Below are 18432 nucleotides of genomic sequence, written 5' to 3'. Positions count from 1 at the left end.
TTCGATGAGAGTGGCTCTCACGGGACTGGGCCACCCCAGGGCTCCGCGCCCCTTCCATACACCCTCAGCCACGGTGGAACCCTCTGATGTCACAATGGTCTCTGGGCACCACCATGTCCTGCATCATCAAGGGCCACACCCAGTGCCCCTTCAGCAGCTGAGCCCACTGGAAGCTGCATGGAGCCCAGGCCCTTCCTGCAGTCCCACAGTGCACCCACTGTGTCATGGTCCTACTTGACAGCCTGACCTGCACCCTGCAGAGCCCTGCCTTGGCAGAGTGGGCTGCTGTGGGCACGAGCCCTTGGCCAGATGGACGCAGCCAGGGACTTGTGGGCAGTGGCTCCGTGTGCAGGATCAGACTGGGCATGGGGAGTGTCTCTCTCAGGGCTCTGCCTTGGCCCTGGGGCTCTTTTGTGGCTTCCCCAATGACACAGGCAGTGCATCAATCAGCATGTTTGCAGGGGATGGGGGAGCTGAGTGGGGCAGGGGCACCATGGCAAGATTTGGGCATGCACAGGAACCTGGACAAGCTTGAGAAGTGGGAGACAGCCTCATCTGACAACCTCACGAGGTCCCACAAGGCCAAGTGCCAGGTGCTGCACCTGGCCTGGGACAATTCCTGAATCCATCCAGGCCAGAAGAGACGTTCAGATCTGTCTGTTTGGTGCTGCCTCCCTGGCTGCTCCCAGCGCCTCCAGAAGCAGCACTGGCTGGCTCTTGGCCTGGCCCGTGCCCACCTCCAGCAGGGCTGGCCAGAGGGGAGCCCCCCCAGGCTGTGCCTCTGCCCCCCAGCCCCTGTGGGCAGAGTGGGGCTGCTGTGGGTGGGCTCCAGAGGGGAATGGCCTTGCAGCAGAAAGTGCTGGAGAGAGCCCAGGGACCTTTATGAAAATGAGCACAAATAAATTCATTGTGATTTACCGGACTCAGAGTAAAAGGGATGAAATTCAGGTTTGATATAGAAAATACTTCTTCCCTGTGAGGGTGGTGAAGTCCTGGCACAGGTTGCTCAGAGGAGCATAGTAAATAAAGTTTCAGAATTCTTCATTTCTGTCCCATTTGTATTCCATAAGTTCAGGTTTAGTTTTCAGAGTGCCACCTTCTCTGCTGCTTGTCATTTGTGTCCTTCTGTCTCTCGTGCCTTCTTTTGTCTGCTCTTTTTCCCTTCCAGGGTCTCTTTTTACCTGTGGCAGCTCCCAGCCAAAGACCCTCCCCTGACTTTTTTTTCCCTTCCCAATCCAGGTGCTAAAACAGCCCTGGATGAAATTATGGAGGCTGGCAGTGAAATGTCTTTGTATTATCTTGCTCCACTTGTGTCTTGGCCCCTTCAGAATTTTGCCCTGAAGGGCAGGAACGTATTTTCCTTGCTGGCAGCTGGAATTGCAGCCCATGGCAGTGAGTGCCAGAGATGTCAGAGGGCAATTGCTGAGGCTGCCAGGGCGCTGCTCCTGCCGTGCCAGCCAAGGGAGCTGTGCAGGGCAGGGTCAGGCTGCAGCAGCTGCAGACAGCAAAGGCGGCTTTGCTGCACATTCTGCGGCTGGAAAGCAGAGGGAAGAAGGAAAGGGAGTCCCTGACGGAATCCTGGAATGCTTGTGGCTGGAAGGAACCTGGCTATGGTTCCATCCAGGGTTAAGGTGCCATGAGGGAGAGGTGCCTCTGCCCCAGTAAAGGCACAAATGAGACCATAGGAGAACAAAACCAGATTTTTTTGGAAATGGATTTTATTGAACAAGAAATGGGAGCTAGGGAGATAGAAGTACAAAAGAGGTCTTGGAGAGAGAGAGCTTCTTATTATCTCTTCTTCCTTCTTTCTCTTCTTCTTTCTCTTCTTTCTTCTTCTTTAAAATATTCTTATTTTCGTTCTAATGAAGCTTATTCACTTGTTATGCTTACTTACTATGTCATTCTTATTTTCTTAATATTCTTATATTCATTACTACTTTTTCATCTTCTTATTCCTATTCTTATTCTTACTAAATTTGCTACTACTATTTCTTCTTCATCTTCTTATTCCTACTCTTCTTATTCTTACTAAATTTACTACTACTATTTCTTCTTCATCTTCTTATTCCTATTCTTCTTATTCTTACTAAATTTACTATTTCTTCTTCTTCTTTTTTTTTTTTTTTTACTACTACCATTTCTTAAATGGAACTTTAACTTGTTTTGGAAGAATGGTACGAGTCAAAGTCCTGGCACTGGGTGAGCGTCAGGGTCTCTTCCCACCTCGATGACTCTGTGGATTCACTGCTGAGCGCTCTGGCACCAGTTGTGTCCCATGGGTGTTGTTTGGGGCTGGTCACAGCAGCGACTTTGGCTGTTGGGGAGATGATCGAGGGCAGCCGAGGCTGCGGGGCCGTGTCCAGGCCGAGGCCGCCCGTGTGGCTCCGTGGGGCCCCGCGCGGGGAGCAGCCGCCATCGGCCGGCGCGGGCTGGGCAGGGCCACGGGCGCTACTCCTGCAGCTGCCGTGCCAGGCAGGGCCAGCAGAGCAGCGCCCGCAGCGCCCGCAGCGCCCGCCTCAGGCGGCCGGGCCGTTTGCTCGGGGCAGGCGGCTGCTGCCTGCGGGCCTGCGCTCCCGGCTGCGGAGCTGGGGCGCCGCGAGGGCTCTGTGGCCCTGCCTCGGGCCCCTGCTGGCCCACGGAGGCTTCGCTGTACAGGGAGGGAAACGAGCCATACAGGAACTCCGGTGCCTCCCTCTCAAACCAGACCTCCTGAGGGGCGGGCAGCTCATCTGCTGCAGGATCTGGCAGCCTTTGGGCCCTGCCTTCTGCTTCATACATCTCGAGGACGCTGATTTCATCCCAGTCGGCCTCGTCCTCCTCCTCCCACAGCAAGGGAGTGGGCCCGAAGCTGAAGACGCTTAGATGGTCACTGCAGTCCTGTGGGAGGTCTGTGATGGTGCTGTCCTCCTCCACGGAGTCTCGGAGATCTCTGAGCTCCGGTTCACTGCAGTCGTCCCAGCTAGAGAGGTCTTGGGAGCTGCTGAACTCTCCTTGGGATGGTTCTTGCTCGACCTCACCTTGGCGGTCTTCGGAAAGCTCAGTCTGGCTGCAGTATTCCCAGTCTGAGCTCCCGTCCTCATTCTCCTCCTCTGCCAGCAGCGACCCCTGCTCTGCCTCTTCCAGCTGCTCCCTGGGGGTTTGGGCTCCCAGTGGGCTGCGTGAGGGGCTGGGGGGGCAGCAGGGGCTGTCGGGAGCGGAGACTGGGCTCTGTGTCCCTGCTGATGGCACCTCTTCACTGGGGGCAGGAGAATGTGCCTGCTTTTCCCGGCTGCTCACGCTTCCTTCCCCTTGCTGGGTCAGCTCTGGGTCAGTCACCTGGTAGGGTTGTTGCTCTGCCCCATCTCCCCAGAGCACCCTCACAGCTGCTTCCTTTGCTGTCATTGCTGGTACCAGTGGGTAGAATTCACAGCTTCTCATGTCTTCGCTCAGATGAAGCTCTCGGGCCTCAACATCTCCCCACTTGTCAGCCATGTCGTGTTTCTTCTCTTTGTGATGGGTCTCTCCTCCTCCTCAGTGTCAGGCTGTGGCCAGACTGAGGCACCCAGTGCCCCCACCAAGTGCCTGCTGAGGGCCTGGTCTTGACCCCAGCTGGACAGGGGGCTGGGTGACTGGAAGGAGTTGAGGTTTCTTGTTGTCTTCTTGCTGTACAGGGAGCTCCTGTAGCAGAGACAGAGACAGAGACAGATCCCGGGAGCTGCTTCCTTCGATGAGAGTGGCTCTCACGGGACTGGGCACCCCAGGGCTCCGCACTCTTCCATACACCCTCAGCCACGGTGGAACCCTCTGATGTCACAATGGTCTCTGGGCACCACCATGTCCTGCATCATCAAGGGCCACACCCAGTGCCCCTTCAGCAGCTGAGCCCACTGGAAGCTGCATGGAGCCCAGGCCCTTCCTGCAGTCCCACAGTGCACCCACTGTGTCATGGTCCTACTTGACAGCCTGACCTGCACCCTGCAGAGCCCTGCCTTGGCAGAGTGGGCTGCTGTGGGCACGAGCCCTTGGCCAGATGGACGCAGCCAGGGACTTGTGGGCAGTGGCTCCGTGTGCAGGATCAGACTGGGCATGGGGAGTGTCTCTCTCAGGGCTCTGCCTTGGCCCTGGGGCTCTTTTGTGGCTTCCCCAATGACACAGGCAGTGCATCAATCAGCATGTTTGCAGGGGATGGGGGAGCTGAGTGGGGCAGGGGCACCATGGCAAGATTTGGGCATGCACAGGAACCTGGACAAGCTTGAGAAGTGGGAGACAGCCTCATCTGACAACCTCACGAGGTCCCACAAGGCCAAGTGCCAGGTGCTGCACCTGGCCTGGGACAATTCCTGAATCCATCCAGGCCAGAAGAGACGTTCAGATCTGTCTGTTTGGGGCTGCCTCCCTGGCTGCTCCCAGCGCCTCCAGAAGCAGCACTGGCTGGCTCTTGGCCTGGCCCGTGCCCACCTCCAGCAGGGCTGGCCAGAGGGGAGCCCCCCCAGGCTGTGCCTCTGCCCCCCAGCCCCTGTGGGCAGAGTGGGGCTGCTGTGGGTGGGCTCCAGAGGGGAATGGCCTTGCAGCAGAAAGTGCTGGAGAGAGCCCAGGGACCTTTATGAAAATGAGCACAAATAAATTCATTGTGATTTACCGGACTCAGAGTAAAAGGGATGAAATTCAGGTTTGATATAGAAAATACTTCTTCCCTGTGAGGGTGGTGAAGTCCTGGCACAGGTTGCTCAGAGGAGCATAGTAAATAAAGTTTCAGAATTCTTCATTTCTGTCCCATTTGTATTCCATAGTTTCAGGTTTAGTTTTCAGAGTGCCACCTTCTCTGCTGCTTGTCATTTGTGTCCTTCTGTCTCTCGTGCCTTCTTTTGTCTGCTCTTTTTCCCTTCCAGGGTCTCTTTTTACCTGTGGCAGCTCCCAGCCAAAGACCCTCCCCTGACTTTTTTTTCCCTTCCCAATCCAGGTGCTAAAACAGCCCTGGATGAAATTATGGAGGCTGGCAGTGAAATGTCTTTGTATTATCTTGCTCCACTTGTGTCTTGGCCCCTTCAGAATTTTGCCCTGAAGGGCAGGAACGTATTTTCCTTGCTGGCAGCTGGAATTGCAGCCCATGGCAGTGAGTGCCAGAGATGTCAGAGGGCAATTGCTGAGGCTGCCAGGGCGCTGCTCCTGCCGTGCCAGCCAAGGGAGCTGTGCAGGGCAGGGTCAGGCTGCAGCAGCTGCAGACAGCAAAGGCGGCTTTGCTGCACATTCTGCAGCTGGAAAGCAGAGGGAAGAAGGAAAGGGAGTCCCTGATGGAATCCTGGAATGCTTGTGGCTGGAAGGAACCTGGCTATGGTTCCATCCAGGGTTAAGGTGCCATGAGGGAGAGGTGCCTCTGCCCCAGTAAAGGCACAAATGAGACCATAGGAGAACAAAACCAGATTTTTTTGGACATGGATTTTATTGAACAAGAAATGGGAGCTAGGGAGATAGAAGTACAAAAGAGGTCTTGGAGAGAGAGAGCTTCTTATTATCTCTTCTTCCTTCTTTCTCTTCTTCTTTCTCTTTTTTCTTCTTTAAAATATTCTTATTTTCGTTCTAATGAAGCTTATTCACTTGTTATGCTTACTTACTATGTCATTCTTATTTTCTTAATATTCTTATATTCATTACTACTTTTTCATCTTCTTATTCCTATTCTTCTTATTCTTACTAAATTTACTACTACTATTTCTTCTTCATCTTCTTATTCCTATTCTTCTTATTCTTACTAAAGTTACTATTTCTTCTTCTTCTTTTTTTTTTTTTTTTTTACTACTACCATTTCTTAAATGGAACTTTAACTTGTTTTAGAAGAATGGTACGAGTCAAAGTCCTGGCACTGGGTGAGCGTCAGGGTCTCTTTCCACCTCGATGACTCTGTGGATTCACTGCTGAGCGCTCTGGCACCAGTTGTGTCCCATGGGTGTTGTTTGGGGCTGGTCACAGCAGCGACTTTGGCTGTTGGGGAGATGATCGAGGGCAGCCGAGGCTGCGGGGCCGTGTCCAGGCCGAGGCCGCCCGTGTGGCTCCGTGGGGCCCCGCGCGGGGAGCAGCCGCCATCGGCCGGCGCGGGCTGGGCAGGGCCACGGGCGCTACTCCTGCAGCTGCCGTGCCAGGCAGGGCCAGCAGAGCAGCGCCCGCAGCACCCGCAGCGCCCGCCTCAGGAGGCCGGGCCGTTTGCTCGGGGCAGGCGGCTGCTGCCTGCGGGCCTGCGCTCCCGGCTGCGGAGCTGGGGCGCCGCGAGGGCTCTGTGGCCCTGCCTCGGGCCCCTGCTGGCCCACGGAGGCTTTGCTGTACAGGGAGGGAAATGAGCCATACAGGAACTCCGGTGCCTGCCTCTCAAACCAGACCTCCTGAGGGGCGGGCAGCTCATCTGCTGCAGGATCTGGCAGCCTTTGGGCCCTGCCTTCTGCTTCATACATCTCGAGGACGCTGATTTCATCCCAGTCGGCCTCGTCCTCCTCCTCCCACAGCAAGGGAGTGGGCCCGAAGCTGAAGACGCTTAGATGGTCACTGCAGTCCTGTGGGAGGTCTGTGATGGTGCTGTCCTCCTCCACGGAGTCTCGGAGATCTCTGAGCTCCGGTTCACTGCAGTCGTCCCAGCTAGAGAGGTCTTGGGAGCTGCTGAACTCTCCTTGGGATGGTTCTTGCTCGACCTCACCTTGGCGGTCTTCGGAAAGCTCAGTCTGGCTGCAGTATTCCCAGTCTGAGCTCCCGTCCTCATTCTCCTCCTCTGCCAGCAGCGACCCCTGCTCTGCCTCTTCCAGCTGCTCCCTGGGGGTTTGGGCTCCCAGTGGGCTGCATGAGGGGCTGGGGGGGCAGCAGGGGCTGTCGGGAGCGGAGACTGGGCTCTGTGTCCCTGCTGATGGCACCTCTTCACTGCGGGCAGGAGAATGTGCCTGCTTTTCCCGGCTGCTCACGCTTCCTTCCCCTTGCTGGGTCAGCTCTGGGTCAGTCACTTGGTAGGGTTGTTGCTCTGCCCCATCTCCCCAGAGCACCCTCACAGCTGCTTCCTTTGCTGTCATTGCTGGTACCAGTGGGTAGAATTCACAGCTTCTCATGTCTTCGCTCAGATGAAGCTCTTGGGCCTCAACATCTCCCCACTTGTCAGCCATGTCGTGTTTCTTCTCTTTGTGATGGGTCTCTCCTCCTCCTCAGTGTCAGGCTGTGGCCAGACTGAGGCACCCAGTGCCCCCACCAAGTGCCTGAGGGCCTGGTCTTGACCCCAGCTGGACAGGGGGCTGGGTGACTGGAAGGAGTTGAGGTTTCTTGTTGTCTTCTTGCTGTACAGGGAGCTCCTGTAGCAGAGACAGAGACAGAGACAGATCCCGGGAGCTGCTTCCTTCGATGAGAGTGGCTCTCACGGGACTGGGCCACCCCAGGGCTCCGCGCCCCTTCCATACACCCTCAGCCACGGTGGAACCCTCTGATGTCACAATGGTCTCTGGGCACCACCATGTCCTGCATCATCAAGGGCCACACCCAGTGCCCCTTCAGCAGCTGAGCCCACTGGAAGCTGCATGGAGCCCAGGCCCTTCCTGCAGTCCCACAGTGCACCCACTGTGTCATGGTCCGACTTGACAGCCTGACCTGCACCCTGCAGAGCCCTGCCTTGGCAGAGTGGGCTGCTGTGGGCACGAGCCCTTGGCCAGATGGACGCAGCCAGGGACTTGTGGGCAGTGGCTCCGTGTGCAGGATCAGACTGGGCATGGGGAGTGTCTCTCTCAGGGCTCTGCCTTGGCCCTGGGGCTCTTTTGTGGCTTCCCCAATGACACAGGCAGTGCATCAATCAGCATGTTTGCAGGGGATGGGGGAGCTGAGTGGGGCAGGGGCACCATGGCAAGATTTGGGCATGCACAGGAACCTGGACAAGCTTGAGAAGTGGGAGACAGCCTCATCTGACAACCTCACGAGGTCCCACAAGGCCAAATGCCAGGTGCTGCACCTGGCCTGGGACAATTCCTGAATCCATCCAGGCCAGAAGAGACGTTCAGATCTGTCTGTTTGGGGCTGACTCCCTGGCTGCTCCCAGCGCCTCCAGAAGCAGCACTGGCTGGCTCTTGGCCTGGCCCGTGCCCACCTCCAGCAGGGCTGGCCAGAGGGGAGCCCCCCCAGGCTGTGCCTCTGCCCCCCAGCCCCTGTGGGCAGAGTGGGGCTGCTGTGGGTGGGCTCCAGAGGGGAATGGCCTTGCAGCAGAAAGTGCTGGAGAGAGCCCAGGGACCTTTATGAAAATGAGCACAAATAAATTCATTGTGATTTACCGGACTCAGAGTAAAAGGGATGAAATTCAGGTTTGATATAGAAAATACTTCTTCCCTGTGAGGGTGGTGAAGTCCTGGCACAGGTTGCTCAGAGGAGCATAGTAAATAAAGTTTCAGAATTCTTCATTTCTGTCCCATTTGTATTCCATAAGTTCAGGTTTAGTTTTCAGAGTGCCACCTTCTCTGCTGCTTGTCATTTGTGTCCTTCTGTCTCTCGTGCCTTCTTTTGTCTGCTCTTTTTCCCTTCCAGGGTCTCTTTTTACCTGTGGCAGCTCCCAGCCAAAGACCCTCCCCTGACTTTTTTTTCCCTTCCCAATCCAGGTGCTAAAACAGCCCTGGATGAAATTATGGAGGCTGGCAGTGAAATGTCTTTGTATTATCTTGCTCCACTTGTGTCTTGGCCCCTTCAGAATTTTGCCCTGAAGGGCAGGAACGTATTTTCCTTGCTGGCAGCTGGAATTGCAGCCCATGGCAGTGAGTGCCAGAGATGTCAGAGGGCAATTGCTGAGGCTGCCAGGGCGCTGCTCCTGCCGTGCCAGCCAAGGGAGCTGTGCAGGGCAGGGTCAGGCTGCAGCAGCTGCAGACAGCAAAGGCGGCTTTGCTGCACATTCTGCGGCTGGAAAGCAGAGGGAAGAAGGAAAGGGAGTCCCTGACGGAATCCTGGAATGCTTGTGGCTGGAAGGAACCTGGCTATGGTTCCATCCAGGGTTAAGGTGCCATGAGGGAGAGGTGCCTCTGCCCCAGTAAAGGCACAAATGAGACCATAGGAGAACAAAACCAGATTGTTTTGGACATGGATTTTATTGAACAAGAAATGGGAGCTAGGGAGATAGAAGTACAAAAGAGGTCTTGGAGAGAGAGAGCTTCTTATTATCTCTTCTTCCTTCTTTCTCTTCTTCTTTCTCTTCTTTCTTCTTCTTTAAAATATTCTTATTTTCGTTCTAATGAAGCTTATTCACTTGTTATGCTTACTTACTATGTCATTCTTATTTTCTTAATATTCTTATATTCATTACTACTTTTTCATCTTCTTATTCCTATTCTTCTTATTCTTACTAAATTTACTACTACTATTTCTTCTTCATCTTCTTATTCCTATTCTTCTTATTCTTACTAAATTTACTATTTCTTCTTCTTCTTTTTTTTTTTTTTTTTACTACTACCATTTCTTAAATGGAACTTTAACTTGTTTTAGAAGAATGGTACGAGTCAAAGTCCTGGCACTGGGTGAGCGTCAGGGTCTCTTTCCACCTCGATGACTCTGTGGATTCACTGCTGAGCGCTCTGGCACCAGTTGTGTCCCATGGGTGTTGTTTGGGGCTGGTCACAGCAGCGACTTTGGCTGTTGGGGAGATGATCGAGGGCAGCCGAGGCTGCGGGGCCGTGTCCAGGCCGAGGCCGCCCGTGTGGCTCCGTGGGGCCCCGCGCGGGGAGCAGCCGCCATCGGCCGGCGCGGGCTGGGCAGGGCCACGGGCGCTACTCCTGCAGCTGCCGTGCCAGGCAGGGCCAGCAGAGCAGCGCCCGCAGCACCCGCAGCGCCCGCCTCAGGAGGCCGGGCCGTTTGCTCGGGGCAGGCGGCTGCTGCCTGCGGGCCTGCGCTCCCGGCTGCGGAGCTGGGGCGCCGTGAGGGCTCTGTGGCCCTGCCTCGGGCCCCTGCTGGCCCACGGAGGCTTTGCTGTACAGGGAGGGAAACGAGCCATACAGGAACTCCGGTGCCTGCCTCTCAAACCAGACCTCCTGAGGGGCGGGCAGCTCATCTGCTGCAGGATCTGGCAGCCTTTGGGCCCTGCCTTCTGCTTCATACATCTCGAGGACGCTGATTTCATCCCAGTCGGCCTCGTCCTCCTCCTCCCACAGCAAGGGAGTGGGCCCGAAGCTGAAGACGCTTAGATGGTCACTGCAGTCCTGTGGGAGGTCTGTGATGGTGCTGTCCTCCTCCACGGAGTCTCGGAGATCTCTGAGCTCCGGTTCACTGCAGTCGTCCCAGCTAGAGAGGTCTTGGGAGCTGCTGAACTCTCCTTGGGATGGTTCTTGCTCGACCTCACCTTGGCGGTCTTCGGAAAGCTCAGTCTGGCTGCAGTATTCCCAGTCTGAGCTCCCGTCCTCATTCTCCTCCTCTGCCAGCAGCGACCCCTGCTCTGCCTCTTCCAGCTGCTCCCTGGGGGTTTGGGCTCCCAGTGGGCTGCGTGAGGGGCTGGGGGGGCAGCAGGGGCTGTCGGGAGCGGAAACTGGGCTCTGTGTCCCTGCTGATGGCACCTCTTCACTGGGGGCAGGAGAATGTGCCTGCTTTTCCTGGCTGCTCACGCTTCCTTCCCCTTGCTGGGTCAGCTCTGGGTCAGTCACTTGGTAGGGTTGTTGCTCTGCCCCATCTCCCCAGAGCACCCTCACAGCTGCTTCCTTTGCTGTCATTGCTGGTACCAGTGGGTAGAATTCACAGCTTCTCATGTCTTCGCTCAGATGAAGCTCTCGGGCCTCAACATCTCCCCACTTGTCAGCCATGTCGTGTTTCTTCTCTTTGTGATGGGTCTCTCCTCCTCCTCAGTGTCAGGCTGTGGCCAGACTGAGGCACCCAGTGCCCCCACCAAGTGCCTGAGGGCCTGGTCTTGACCCCAGCTGGACAGGGGGCTGGGTGACTGGAAGGAGTTGAGGTTTCTTGTTGTCTTCTTGCTGTACAGGGAGCTCCTGTAGCAGAGACAGAGACAGAGACAGATCCCGGGAGCTGCTTCCTTCGATGAGAGTGGCTCTCACGGGACTGGGCCACCCCAGGGCTCCGCGCCCCTTCCATACACCCTCAGCCACGGTGGAACCCTCTGATGTCACAATGGTCTCTGGGCACCACCATGTCCTGCATCATCAAGGGCCACACCCAGTGCCCCTTCAGCAGCTGAGCCCACTGGAAGCTGCATGGAGCCCAGGCCCTTCCTGCAGTCCCACAGTGCACCCACTGTGTCATGGTCCGACTTGACAGCCTGACCTGCACCCTGCAGAGCCCTGCCTTGGCAGAGTGGGCTGCTGTGGGCACGAGCCCTTGGCCAGATGGACGCAGCCAGGGACTTGTGGGCAGTGGCTCCGTGTGCAGGATCAGACTGGGCATGGGGAGTGTCTCTCTCAGGGCTCTGCCTTGGCCCTGGGGCTCTTTTGTGGCTTCCCCAATGACACAGGCAGTGCATCAATCAGCATGTTTGCAGGGGATGGGGGAGCTGAGTGGGGCAGGGGCACCATGGCAAGATTTGGGCATGCACAGGAACCTGGACAAGCTTGAGAAGTGGGAGACAGCCTCATCTGACAACCTCACGAGGTCCCACAAGGCCAAATGCCAGGTGCTGCACCTGGCCTGGGACAATTCCTGAATCCATCCAGGCCAGAAGAGACGTTCAGATCTGTCTGTTTGGGGCTGCCTCCCTGGCTGCTCCCAGCGCCTCCAGAAGCAGCACTGGCTGGCTCTTGGCCTGGCCCGTGCCCACCTCCAGCAGGGCTGGCCAGAGGGGAGCCCCCCCAGGCTGTGCCTCTGCCCCCCAGCCCCTGTGGGCAGAGTGGGGCTGCTGTGGGTGGGCTCCAGAGGGGAATGGCCTTGCAGCAGAAAGTGCTGGAGAGAGCCCAGGGACCTTTATGAAAATGAGCACAAATAAATTCATTGTGATTTACCGGACTCAGAGTAAAAGGGATGAAATTCAGGTTTGATATAGAAAATACTTCTTCCCTGTGAGGGTGGTGAAGTCCTGGCACAGGTTGCTCAGAGGAGCATAGTAAATAAAGTTTCAGAATTCTTCATTTCTGTCCCATTTGTATTCCATAAGTTCAGGTTTAGTTTTCAGAGTGCCACCTTCTCTGCTGCTTGTCATTTGTGTCCTTCTGTCTCTCGTGCCTTCTTTTGTCTGCTCTTTTTCCCTTCCAGGGTCTCTTTTTACCTGTGGCAGCTCCCAGCCAAAGACCCTCCCCTGACTTTTTTTTCCCTTCCCAATCCAGGTGCTAAAACAGCCCTGGATGAAATTATGGAGGCTGGCAGTGAAATGTCTTTGTATTATCTTGCTCCACTTGTGTCTTGGCCCCTTCAGAATTTTGCCCTGAAGGGCAGGAACGTATTTTCCTTGCTGGCAGCTGGAATTGCAGCCCATGGCAGTGAGTGCCAGAGATGTCAGAGGGCAATTGCTGAGGCTGCCAGGGCGCTGCTCCTGCCGTGCCAGCCAAGGGAGCTGTGCAGGGCAGGGTCAGGCTGCAGCAGCTGCAGACAGCAAAGGCGGCTTTGCTGCACATTCTGCAGCTGGAAAGCAGAGGGAAGAAGGAAAGGGAGTCCCTGACGGAATCCTGGAATGCTTGTGGCTGGAAGGAACCTGGCTATGGTTCCATCCAGGGTTAAGGTGCCATGAGGGAGAGGTGCCTCTGCCCCAGTAAAGGCACAAATGAGACCATAGGAGAACAAAACCAGATTTTTTTGGACATGGATTTTATTGAACAAGAAATGGGAGCTAGGGAGATAGAAGTACAAAAGAGGTCTTGGAGAGAGAGAGCTTCTTATTATCTCTTCTTCCTTCTTTCTCTTCTTCTTTCTCTTCTTTCTTCTTCTTTAAAATATTCTTATTTTCGTTCTAATGAAGCTTATTCACTTGTTATGCTTACTTACTATGTCATTCTTATTTTCTTAATATTCTTATATTCATTACTACTTTTTCATCTTCTTATTCCTATTCTTCTTATTCTTACTAAATTTACTATTTCTTCTTCTTCTTTTTTTTTTTTTTTTTTTTACTACTACCATTTCTTAAATGGAACTTTAACTTGTTTTAGAAGAATGGTACGAGTCAAAGTCCTGGCACTGGGTGAGCGTCAGGGTCTCTTTCCACCTCGATGACTCTGTGGATTCACTGCTGAGCGCTCTGGCACCAGTTGTGTCCCATGGGTGTTGTTTGGGGCTGGTCACAGCAGCGACTTTGGCTGTTGGGGAGATGATCGAGGGCAGCCGAGGCTGCGGGGCCGTGTCCAGGCCGAGGCCGCCCGTGTGGCTCGGTGGGGCCCCGCGCGGGGAGCAGCCGCCATCGGCCGGCGCGGGCTGGGCAGGGCCACGGGCGCTACTCCTGCAGCTGCCGTGCCAGGCAGGGCCAGCAGAGCAGCGCCCGCAGCGCCCGCCTCAGGCGGCCGGGCCGTTTGCTCGGGGCAGGCGGCTGCTGCCTGCGGGCCTGCGCTCCCGGCTGCGGAGCTGGGGCGCCGCGAGGGCTCTGTGGCCCTGCCTCGGGCCCCTGCTGGCCCACGGAGGCTTCGCTGTACAGGGAGGGAAACGAGCCATACAGGAACTCCGGTGCCTGCCTCTCAAACCAGACCTCCTGAGGGGCGGGCAGCTCATCTGCTGCAGGATCTGGCAGCCTTTGGGCCCTGCCTTCTGCTTCATACATCTCGAGGACGCTGATTTCATCCCAGTCGGCCTCGTCCTCCTCCTCCCACAGCAAGGGAATGGGCCCGAAGCTGAAGACGCTTAGATGGTCACTGCAGTCCTGTGGGAGGTCTGTGATGGTGCTGTCCTCCTCCACGGAGTCTCGGAGATCTCTGAGCTCCGGTTCACTGCAGTCGTCCCAGCTAGAGAGGTCTTGGGAGCTGCTGAACTCTCCTTGGGATGGTTCTTGCTCGACCTCACCTTGGCGGTCTTCGGAAAGCTCAGTCTGGCTGCAGTATTCCCAGTCTGAGCTCCCGTCCTCATTCTCCTCCTCTGCCAGCAGCGACCCCTGCTCTGCCTCTTCCAGCTGCTCCCTGGGGGTTTGGGCTCCCAGTGGGCTGCGTGAGGGGCTGGGGGGGCAGCAGGGGCTGTCGGGAGCGGAGACTGGGCTCTGTGTCCCTGCTGATGGCACCTCTTCACTGCGGGCAGGAGAATGTGCCTGCTTTTCCCGGCTGCTCACGCTTCCTTCCCCTTGCTGGGTCAGCTCTGGGTCAGTCACCTGGTAGGGTTGTTGCTCTGCCCCATCTCCCCAGAGCACCCTCACAGCTGCTTCCTTTGCTGTCATTGCTGGTACCAGTGGGTAGAATTCACAGCTTCTCATGTCTTCGCTCAGATGAAGCTCTCGGGCCTCAACATCTCCCCACTTGTCAGCCATGTCGTGTTTCTTCTCTTTGTGATGGGTCTCTCCTCCTCCTCAGTGTCAGGCTGTGGCCAGACTGAGGCACCCAGTGCCCCCACCAAGTGCCTGCTGAGGGCCTGGTCTTGACCCCAGCTGGACAGGGGGCTGGGTGACTGGAAGGAGTTGAGGTTTCTTGTTGTCTTCTTGCTGTACAGGGAGCTCCTGTAGCAGAGACAGAGACAGAGACAGATCCCGGGAGCTGCTTCCTTCGATGAGAGTGGCTCTCACGGGACTGGGCACCCCAGGGCTCCGCACCCCTTCCATACACCCTCAGCCACGGTGGAACCCTCTGATGTCACAATGGTCTCTGGGCACCACCATGTCCTGCATCATCAAGGGCCACACCCAGTGCCCCTTCAGCAGCTGAGCCCACTGGAAGCTGCATGGAGCCCAGGCCCTTCCTGCAGTCCCACAGTGCACCCACTGTGTCATGGTCCGACTTGACAGCCTGACCTGCACCCTGCAGAGCCCTGCCTTGGCAGAGTGGGCTGCTGTGGGCACGAGCCCTTGGCCAGATGGACGCAGCCAGGGACTTGTGGGCAGTGGCTCCGTGTGCAGGATCAGACTGGGCATGGGGAGTGTCTCTCTCAGGGCTCTGCCTTGGCCCTGGGGCTCTTTTGTGGCTTCCCCAATGACACAGGCAGTGCATCAATCAGCATGTTTGCAGGGGATGGGGGAGCTGAGTGGGGCAGGGGCACCATGGAAGGATTTGGGCATGCACAGGAACCTGGACAAGCTTGAGAAGTGGGAGACAGCCTCATCTGACAACCTCACGAGGTCCCACAAGGCCAAGTGCCAGGTGCTGCACCTGGCCTGGGACAATTCCTGAATCCATCCAGGCCAGAAGAGACGTTCAGATCTGTCTGTTTGGTGCTGCCTCCCTGGCTGCTCCCAGCGCCTCCAGAAGCAGCACTGGCTGGCTCTTGGCCTGGCCCGTGCCCACCTCCAGCAGGGCTGGCCAGAGGGGAGCCCCCCCAGGCTGTGCCTCTGCCCCCCAGCCCCTGTGGGCAGAGTGGGGCTGCTGTGGGTGGGCTCCAGAGGGGAATGGCCTTGCAGCAGAAAGTGCTGGAGAGAGCCCAGGGACCTTTATGAAAATGAGCACAAATAAATTCATTGTGATTTACCGGACTCAGAGTAAAAGGGATGAAATTCAGGTTTGATATAGAAAATACTTCTTCCCTGTGAGGGTGGTGAAGTCCTGGCACAGGTTGCTCAGAGGAGCATAGTAAATAAAGTTTCAGAATTCTTCATTTCTGTCCCATTTGTATTCCATAAGTTCAGGTTTAGTTTTCAGAGTGCCACCTTCTCTGCTGCTTGTCATTTGTGTCCTTCTGTCTCTCGTGCCTTCTTTTGTCTGCTCTTTTTCCCTTCCAGGGTCTCTTTTTACCTGTGGCAGCTCCCAGCCAAAGACCCTCCCCTGACTTTTTTTTCCCTTCCCAATCCAGGTGCTAAAACAGCCCTGGATGAAATTATGGAGGCTGGCAGTGAAATGTCTTTGTATTATCTTGCTCCACTTGTGTCTTGGCCCCTTCAGAATTTTGCCCTGAAGGGCAGGAACGTATTTTCCTTGCTGGCAGCTGGAATTGCAGCCCATGGCAGTGAGTGCCAGAGATGTCAGAGGGCAATTGCTGAGGCTGCCAGGGCGCTGCTCCTGCCGTGCCAGCCAAGGGAGCTGTGCAGGGCAGGGTCAGGCTGCAGCAGCTGCAGACAGCAAAGGCGGCTTTGCTGCACATTCTGCGGCTGGAAAGCAGAGGGAAGAAGGAAAGGGAGTCCCTGACGGAATCCTGGAATGCTTGTGGCTGGAAGGAACCTGGCTATGGTTCCATCCAGGGTTAAGGTGCCATGAGGGAGAGGTGCCTCTGCCCCAGTAAAGGCACAAATGAGACCATAGGAGAACAAAACCAGATTTTTTTGGACATGGATTTTATTGAACAAGAAATGGGAGCTAGGGAGATAGAAGTACAAAAGAGGTCTTGGAGAGAGAGAGCTTCTTATTATCTCTTCTTCCTTCTTTCTCTTCTTCTTTCTCTTCTTTCTTCTTCTTTAAAATATTCTTATTTTCGTTCTAATGAAGCTTATTCACTTGTTATGCTTACTTACTATGTCATTCTTATTTTCTTAATATTCTTATATTCATTACTACTTTTTCATCTTCTTATTCCTATTCTTCTTATTCTTACTAAATTTACTACTACTATTTCTTCTTCATCTTCTTATTCCTATTCTTCTTATTCTTACTAAATTTACTATTTCTTCTTCTTCTTTTTTTTTTTTTTTTTACTACTACCATTTCTTAAATGGAACTTTAACTTGTGTTGGAAGAATGGTACGAGTCAAAGTCCTGGCACTGGGTGAGCGTCAGGGTCTCTTTCCACCTCGATGACTATGTGGATTCACTGCTGAGCGCTCTGGCACCAGTTGTGTCCCATGGGTGTTGTTTGGGGCTGGTCACAGCAGCGACTTTGGCTGTTGGGGAGATGATCGAGGGCAGCCGAGGCTGCGGGGCCGTGTCCAGGCCGAGGCCGCCCGTGTGGCTCGGTGGGGCCCCGCGCGGGGAGCAGCCGCCATCGGCCGGCGCGGGCTGGGCAGGGCCACGGGCGCTACTCCTGCAGCTGCCGTGCCAGGCAGGGCCAGCAGAGCAGCGCCCGCAGCGCCCGCAGCGCCCGCCTCAGGCGGCCGGGCCGTTTGCTCGGGGCAGGCGGCTGCTGCCTGCGGGCCTGCGCTCCCGGCTGCGGAGCTGGGGCGCCGCGAGGGCTCTGTGGCCCTGCCTCGGGCCCCTGCTGGCCCACGGAGGCTTCGCTGTACAGGGAGGGAAATGAGCCATACAGGAACTCCGGTGCCTCCCTCTCAAACCAGACCTCCTGAGGGGCGGGCAGCTCATCTGCTGCAGGATCTGGCAGCCTTTGGGCCCTGCCTTCTGCTTCATACATCTCGAGGACGCTGATTTCATCCCAGTCGGCCTCGTCCTCCTCCTCCCACAGCAAGGGAGTGGGCCCGAAGCTGAAGACGCTTAGATGGTCACTGCAGCCCTGTGGGAGGTCTGTGATGGTGCTGTCCTCCTCCACGGAGTCTCGGAGATCTCTGAGCTCCGGTTCACTGCAGTCGTCCCAGCTAGAGAGGTCTTGGGAGCTGCTGAACTCTCCTTGGGATGGTTCTTGCTCGACCTCACCTTGGCGGTCTTCGGAAAGCTCAGTCTGGCTGCAGTATTCCCAGTCTGAGCTCCCGTCCTCATTCTCCTCCTCTGCCAGCAGCGACCCCTGCTCTGCCTCTTCCAGCTGCTCCCTGGGGGTTTGGGCTCCCAGTGGGCTGCGTGAGGGGCTGGGGGGGCAGCAGGGGCTGTCGGGAGCGGAGACTGGGCTCTGTGTCCCTGCTGATGGCACCTCTTCACTGGGGGCAGGAGAATGTGCCTGCTTTTCCTGGCTGCTCACGCTTCCTTCCCCTTGCTGGGTCAGCTCTGGGTCAGTCACTTGGTAGGGTTGTTGCTCTGCCCCATCTCCCCAGAGCACCCTCACAGCTGCTTCCTTTGCTGTCATTGCTGGTACCAGTGGGTAGAATTCACAGCTTCTCATGTCTTCGCTCAGATGAAGCTCTCGGGCCTCAACATCTCCCCACTTGTCAGCCATGTCGTGTTTCTTCTCTTTGTGATGGGTCTCTCCTCCTCCTCAGTGTCAGGCTGTGGCCAGACTGAGGCACCCAGTGCCCCCACCAAGTGCCTGAGGGCCTGGTCTTGACCCCAGCTGGACAGGGGGCTGGGTGACTGGAAGGAGTTGAGGTTTCTTGTTGTCTTCTTGCTGTACAGGGAGCTCCTGTAGCAGAGACAGAGACAGAGACAGATCCCGGGAGCTGCTTCCTTCGATGAGAGTGGCTCTCACGGGACTGGGCCACCCCAGGGCTCCGCGCCCCTTCCATACACCCTCAGCCACGGTGGAACCCTCTGATGTCACAATGGTCTCTGGGCACCACCATGTCCTGCATCATCAAGGGCCACACCCAGTGCCCCTTCAGCAGCTGAGCCCACTGGAAGCTGCATGGAGCCCAGGCCCTTCCTGCAGTCCCACAGTGCACCC

This window comes from Zonotrichia albicollis, chromosome 8 (assembly GCF_047830755.1).
Source record: "Zonotrichia albicollis isolate bZonAlb1 chromosome 8, bZonAlb1.hap1, whole genome shotgun sequence".
Classification (NCBI taxonomy): Eukaryota; Metazoa; Chordata; class Aves; order Passeriformes; family Passerellidae; genus Zonotrichia; species Zonotrichia albicollis.
This window is presented reverse-complemented; position numbering follows the sequence as displayed.